The 7570-nt window shown below is 49.3% G+C and overlaps 1 protein-coding gene across 1 annotated transcript in view; it reads right to left on the bottom strand.

The window, feature by feature from the left end:
- Window positions 1-7570, bottom strand: part of CDS2 (CDP-diacylglycerol synthase 2) — a 25005-nt gene that overhangs the window by 16980 nt on the left and 455 nt on the right. The window lies entirely within an intron of this gene.

Raw genomic sequence — 7570 nt, 5'->3', positions numbered from 1 at the left:
CTTCTCTCTGGTTACCTTGGGATCTGGCTTTATTTTTCCATTTATTTTACAGGGCAAGCATTAAATCTATTAAAACACAATCAGCAGCTTTTACTGGCTTTTGTTACCAACATGGAGTTACTAAATTGAACGGGGGAGGTTTGGCAAGCCCAAGGCTCCTTCTTCAATTGATCATCTCAGTATTGAAGGCTTCTTACTGAATCAAGGGCAAAAGGAATGCAGGAATAAAATCAAGATAACAAGACCCATTTTATATTAATTCATTGATTTATACACAAGTCATGATGAGAAGAGTAAAATCCCAAATCTCTGCAAGGGATGTTTCTCCTGGTGAACCAGAGCAGGTGGGGGAAAAACCAGATACCTGCTCACTTTTTACATTTATGAAATCAGCAGATCTAAGCAACATTTGTCAACAAATATTTTATCACCCTGAAGAAAGATACGTGGAGAAATGAGTTGTCTGAGTTTTCTTTAAACAACCCAACTCCTTCAACCGTGTGGTATGAAATTTGTGCTCACATTTCAATGGTTTTCTCACAGAGGAAGCTCAGGTTTTTTACCCAAATATCCATGACATGATCTCAGTTGTCATAGAAACGAGTCAGCTCCCTCCCTGCCGAAAATCTGCCCAATACAGATCCACAGTTAAGTGTTCAATGCTGGCAGATTAAATTTGTGCAAGAAATGCCATTATTTGGGCACCTTCCTCAGAGCCAGGAGCTGGTTTGTTTAGACTTCCTGCCAGATTTTAACAAAAAGCTGTGACAGAAAATGTTAATATGAAATGAAAGCTGAAGGGAGAAATAGAGTTGCTTTTTCAGGCAAAAAACCTGACAGCTGGAACAAAAGGGACCAACTGCACCAACTGCTGTTCTCACCTCCGAGCACATTGGCAGGATCAAAGCCAGGATAATTAGTTTAATGAACACAAACCCAGCAGCCTCAGTTATGAAAATCTCTGTGCTTTTGAGAAGGGGTTTTAATTCCTACATCCAGAACTGCTGTTCCTCTCTCCCCCTCTCCCTGCTTTCCCTCCATGGCACCTGCCCACCCCTCCCAGCTGCTGGGCCCCACCAAACCCCCCTCTGGGTGAGATCAAGGTGACAAATCACCCAAGCACTCCCACGTTACAGGAGATTCTCTTTCAGAGGATCCACAGCTCAGGAGGGTGAAACAAGGGAGAATTTTGGAGACCACTAACACGGGAAGGAAGAACCAAGCAACCATCCAGGTTTGATTTGTACTAAGAGCCCAAAAATACACTGGTTTTGTTGCAAGTGCTGCAGAAAGTGCTTGAACTTCTCAGGCTGGGAGGTCACCTGCAGGAAAACTAAATTCAAGATTCTCATGACCCACTCCAAGCTGGCATCTCGTGCTGACTGCAAGATTTGTTGTCTCAAACAACCCAACAAAGCTCAGGTTTCATTTATGTTGATAAAGGACTCCTTTCCCCATCCCAAAATAGCCATATTCCAGTTGAAGGCATGCAATGGAAATTGGGACATGCCTAAAATAACATCACAAAAAGCAGAAATGTTTGTACAGTGGCTGAAAGAGCAAAGAAAACTCATCTCATGCCCCTGAAGCTCCTGCTTTGTTTGGCCAGGGAGTCCAGCCCTCAGCAGGGGGATGTGCTCAGAGCCAGCACAACAACAGCCTGGCACAGGAGCCTGATTTCCATGTCAGCAGATCTGATCCCTGTGAAGTCACATCTCCCTGTTGACTCATCAGTTCATCCCCTGCCTGCACCCCCAGCACCCACTCCAGGGTCTGTGGATTCCAGGGAATCCAGGAGGGAAACGCAGCAGGGACCAGCTATTGTGTACAAACGGGCACAAAAATAGCTCAGAGGTTCTGGCACTCCCCCAGAATCTCCTCCTGCTAAGAAAGGAACCTGCCTCCCCCTCTGAAACATGGATGGAGATGTTCTGAGGAGAGGCTCCTGGGTTCTCCTGGATTTAACTGGCATCCCTGTGCTCTCCTGGCATTTCCACACTGGCACTTTGTCACCCCTGCAGAGACAGAGAAACACGTCCAGGAACAGGAAAGCAAAGCTCCAAGAGCCTCTGGGAGTTGGTGCTGGGAGAGGCTGGAGCTGTGTCTGCTGGAGCCTGCACAGACATTTCAATCTGCTGTTGTTTGGAAGAGCTGGGACAAACAAGAGGGAGAACAAACAGCTCTGGAGCAACTGTTCACTCTGAAGGTTAGTGCAGGAAAAGGCTATTTTTGGCCTCTGAAATGAGAGTCTGCATCACACCAAGGCCAGTGGCTTCTGACCCTCAATTCCTCTGCTGTTAACACATATTTTTCCAAAACATAATCAGAAAAAAAAATCTCACCAGGCCATTTAATTTGCTGGCTGTGAGGTGGTGCCACAATCTTGTTCCGCCAGTCAATCCCCTTGGCTTTGTTTGAACTAATCAAGGAAAGGAACCACGTAGGACTTGCATGAGTATTTTAGACGTGATCCTGATGAACCCACACCAGTGCTTTGCTGAAGTCAGGTGTCCAAGGGCAGGTTGGACAGGGCTTAGAGCAACCTGGGCTAGTGGAAGGTGTCCCTGCCCATGGCAGGGGGTGGCACTGGATGGGCTTTAAGGTCCCTCCCAACCCAAACCAGTCTGGGATTTTATGATTCCATAGGTTTTACCTGCAAGGACTTTTACCTCTGGTGTTAATCACTGCTCACCAAAGGCAGGCAGGAGGAGAAAATGGTTTTCTTGTCACTTAACCTGTGGTTTGTGCTTGACAGACAGTAACAGTGGTCCTTGGGATTTTTTCCTGCTTGGAAGACACACACAAACATCCCAACTTCCCTCTTCTCAGCACCAAACACCCCTCTCCCCACAGGAAATCACCCCCAGATATCACTGAGAGCAGAGGATTTTGGGAGCCTCAGCAGGGACATCACTTATGTACAAAGCAACTCATCTGAGCACTGACCTCAACCTGCAACGGGGTCAAAGCCAGAGGAGTATCCACAGGGAGTCATGGATGTGCCTCCCTCCATCACCCCGTGCTATCCTGACCATATTGTGCACAACAAATGATTGGAATTGGGGACAGACCACTGGAGCAGCAAGAGGGAGCTTGGGAAGAAGCTGCAGAACACTGGGAAAACAGGGAGGTCTGGGGGTAACAGCCACTTCCAGACACTGCTGAGAGGGACACTCACTTGTGTGGCCCTCCAGACCAGCCAGGAATAAATCCACTCAGTAAATAAGGATGGGAAACAGAAGCCAGGCCTGCACTATCCAAAGGGTTGAGGAAAAGGAAAAGCAACGTGTGCTTGGGGGGTTTGATGAGAGCATTCACAGTGCCCGTGAAGAGCTGCTCCCAGGGAAGGAAAGGATCTCCTCACAGCCCAAGGGGAGTCACCCAACCCTTAAAATGACAAAATCTTCCTGGGATCAAACTTCTCTGGCATCACCACAAATGAGAAGGACACAGGTGAAAGGAGTAGAGGCCAAGTCAAAGCCCTTCCAAAGGAAACAATGGCAAAGGTGTCCAATTTGAGTCCCTTTTCCATCAGGAACACAGTGAGTCCAGTCCCTCCAGGCCACAACTAAGGATGCCCAGGAGCTGTCGGGCACACACAGAGCTCAGCATCCAACAGCAGGGAAGGCTGAAGTGTTTTCTCCCAGCAGAGCTGGGATTGTGAACATCTCTCCACAATAAACAAGGCTCGTGCTTCAGCAGAAGCCAAGCAAACTGGTGCTTGGAATTGAGCCTAAAATTACATTAAGAGCTATTAAAAATTAAGCTTTTGGAGTGGGTCTGGAAGCAGACTTGTCCTTCAGCCTCTCTTAATCCTGATGAGATCAAGAGAAGCATCACTGCAGCAATTTATTGGGTTTGGTCCTACAAGAACCTCATCTTGTTATCACAAACTCCCAATAGCAGGAGCTCTGAGCTCTCCTGGAACATGGGAAGTAACAGGATTTGAAAGTGCCTAAACCTTCAGAGCACCTGCACTGTTATTTCTCTGTGTCCTGAACCCTCTCCTGAGCTGAACTCCAAAACTGGAGCTGCTGCTGCTGCCCCAGCCCAGCCCAGGCAGCTGTTCCCTGCCACCCTTCACCCTCCCAAGCAGACCTAAGGGACAGCATGGCATCCACTTGCCTCAGCAGCTTCAAAGCCCTTTAGATCACCAGAGAACTCTTGCAAAATGCCTGGAAACACGAGAAAGAAATGCCTGGAAGCACAAGAAATCACGAGGCCTGGATGCCAGTCTTTCACTTTCTGTACCACACGAACCAGATGCAGCCAGATAAAAGTCTCACTGTCAGTCCACTGCAAAGCTGGGCTGGAAAGAACCAGAGTTTCCATCTTGGCTGATGGAAACTTGTACTTCTCAAGTACAGAATCATTCCAGTTCCAGCCAGGCACTGACTGCAGGGGCAAAAGGTGTTGGTAAACAAAGCCAAAGGGATGGGGGGTGTGACCTGCAGCCCCCCCTTCCACGGGCAGAGGCCCTGGGATGTCTGAAACCCCCCCCCAGTTTCAACCACTAGTGCAACATCCCAGCAAAAGGATGGAAAAGGAAAAATCCCTCAGTCCTCACTGTGCAGTCACACAAAGCACAAACAGCTACTGAGAAAGGATCATAAAACCCCCCTAAAGCAGCAGGAGCCTTCAGGAGCTCTGCAGGCACCAGGAAACAATTTTATTTTGCACTTCTGTTCTCCTTGAGAGCTGGAAGAGAAAATGTGGTTTCCTGGGATGCACTGAACACAGGAGAGAGGCACTGAGCTCAGGGTTTGGATAATGAATGAGGCTACAGAGCAAAGGAACGAGTCTACAAAGACCAAGGGAGAAGGACCTGCAAGGCAACAAGAAATTACGACTTCTTTCATGGTGAGGCCCTGGCACAGGTTGCCTGGAAGTGTCCAAGGCCAGGCTGGACAGGGCTTGGAGCAACCTGGGATAGTGGAGGGTGTCCCTGCCCATGGCAGGGGGTGGAATGAGATGGTCCTTAAGGTCCTCTCCAACCCAACCCATTCCAGGATTCCACAATCTCTTCTCAGATATCACCACACAAACACCAACAGGTAACAGCATCCCAGTTTAGAAAATAGGCTTAGAAAATAGGTACAAACAACTCCGGGGCAATCTTGCCTGTTTTTTCACTGGGGAGATGAGGGGGAGTTCACTGAGCAGAACAAACAGATGTTGCCTTGTTCCCTCTGAGATGAAGATTGTGTTGCACAACAGTTTGAACAAAAATCGATTTTCAAACGCTCTGGCATGAGGAGCTCGACTGGGGCAGCTCAGGGGCAGCTGTGCCAGCAGGGAGGGACACCAGAGCTGGGACCCTGGGCAAAGGCAAGAGGAGCAGAAAGTGAAACCAACCTCCCTATTCCCACTCTCAAACCAGAGAAGGGAGAACAAGCACAAAACGCAACCACCTAAAAACCCACCTCTGTGTTTACATCTCGTTTCTTTAAACATGCTGAGAGCTCTTTCCAGAAGCCACAAGGGTTTCTGGAGAATAAAATATCTGCTGCTAAGTGATTTTCCTTGGCAGGGCTCAGTGCATGACAAAGCAGGAATGGGAATGTCCCCTCTCCCAGCAGCACCTGCAGCAGAGCCCTGGGCAGGCCGAGACCACCAGGACCACGAGCAGTTCTGCTGCCTTGGCCCTTCCCTGCTGTTATTCCCAGGCATTTCAAAACCCAAGGGCTGGATCTCAGGGGAGGAAAGCAAATCCTGTCCCTGAGCTGCCATGGAAAGCACAGCACCAGAGGGATGCACAGCAGCAGGATTAGTCACCAGGTAACACCTCCCAGCAGCTGGATTGAACAATTTGGGGAAATTCCCTGCTCCCAGCACTCCTCTCTCCTCAGAAACATCACATTCAGCACCTCGGAGGAGCTGTTCCTCACTGCTTGGAAACATCTCTTTCTATTTTTTTCCCTCCTGCAATTCATTTGAGCTGATTTAGGAGGAGCAGCACAACAGAAACATTCCCTCTCTCTAGGAAGGACACTCCAAGTCATTGACTCCAAGGAAATATTTGAAGAGTCCTTCAGGAGCCTCCTTGCACATGACAATACCTGCCTGGAAATAACAGGATTGCACTGGGAACAGTGGCCTCTGACCTTCTTTTAGGAGCTAAAGCGAATCCCAGCTTGGCCCAGGGGGTTTGGCTGTGCTCCAGTTAAGCAGCACCAGCCCCCCCAGCTTGCTGAGGGAGGTCTTCCAACTCCCACTAAAGTTCTGGAATAGAAAACTCCCTGAAGATTTTCTGCTGCAGAGAAAATTCCAGCTGGGACAAAGGTACTTGTGTCGAGGACAACGGCTTCACCCTCTGCACAACCACAACCCAGGAGCCATTTGCTGCTCCCCTCACTCAGGTCAGGAAACCTGGGATCAGAGAGCTCCAGGGAACTGTGGAAAAGGCAGAACCTCCAGATCTACATCAAGGCTACCCATTCTCCCTTCTGAGTGTGCCAGGTCACCCTCTGATCACATCAGCACAACAAACCTCCCTCCATCCTGCCTGCACAGCTCCTGCAGGTGTTCCACTGCTACTCAAACAACATTAAAATACCATTAAAATCGCATTTAAATTGCAGAAGAGTTTAGTCTAATGGTTTCCTGCTGCTCTGAACTGCATCCTTGGTGCAGCAACACAGAAAACACTCCTGTGATGGTGCTGAGGGCCCAGGGCCTCTCCCAACACGGGGGCATTAAACACCAAGGCAGCAAGAACCACATTTCCCTCCAGTTTTTGCTCTCTGTGACCCTGCAAATGTTATTTACAAAGTTTTCCCTGGCTGTTCATTCCTCTTGGTCCTTTCCTCTTCGGGGAGGAGCAGGAACAGAGATGACAAGGGTGACAACAGAGAGTGACCACGAGCACCCAGCCAGGCTCAGGGGACAGGAAAACAGAGCCAGGCTGGAGCTGGAGCTTTCCATGGCTCATCTGCTGTGGGAAAACAAACCTTTTCCTTCAGAGAAACACAACTTCATTTCTCACTGAACTCCCACAGAGCCCACACAGGGAGGGCATTCCCTGGGGGTGATTTAGGAGGTACCAAAGTCTTTCCCAAGGCAAGGTCTGGGACCCCAAACTCACTCCCAGGGGATGATTCAGAAGGTACTAAAGTCTTCCCAAAAGGAACCTGGCAGGTTTGTGACCCCACCACCCCCCCATTCCCTGGGGATGATTTAAAAGGTACCAAAATCTTTCCTAAGGTGAGGTCTGGAGCCCCAGACTCATTCCCTGGGATGATTTAGAAGGTACCAAAGACTTCCCAAAGGGAACCTGCAGGGTTTGTAACCACCCCCCGCCACCTCATTCCCTGGGGATGATTTGGGAGGTACCAAAGTTATTCCTAAGGGAAGGTCTGGAACCCCAGCCTCGTTCCCCGGGAATGATTTCAGAAGTACCAAAGTCTTTCCTTAAGGGAAGGTTTGGGAACCCCCTTCATTCCTTGGGGATGATTCGGGAGGCACCAAAGCCCTCCCGAGGGCAGGTTTGTAAACCTCCCCCCCATTCCCTGGGGGTGATTTCAGAGGTACCAAATGACCAAATTACAGAGGTCTGTAACTCCCCCCTCAC

The sequence above is a fragment of the Neopelma chrysocephalum genome, unplaced genomic scaffold (assembly GCF_003984885.1).
Source record: "Neopelma chrysocephalum unplaced genomic scaffold, ASM398488v2 Primary Assembly neopelma1_163, whole genome shotgun sequence".
NCBI classification, from domain to species: Eukaryota; Metazoa; Chordata; class Aves; order Passeriformes; family Pipridae; genus Neopelma; species Neopelma chrysocephalum.
Note: the sequence above shows the minus strand (reverse complement) of the source record. Positions and strands in the feature narration are given on the sequence as shown.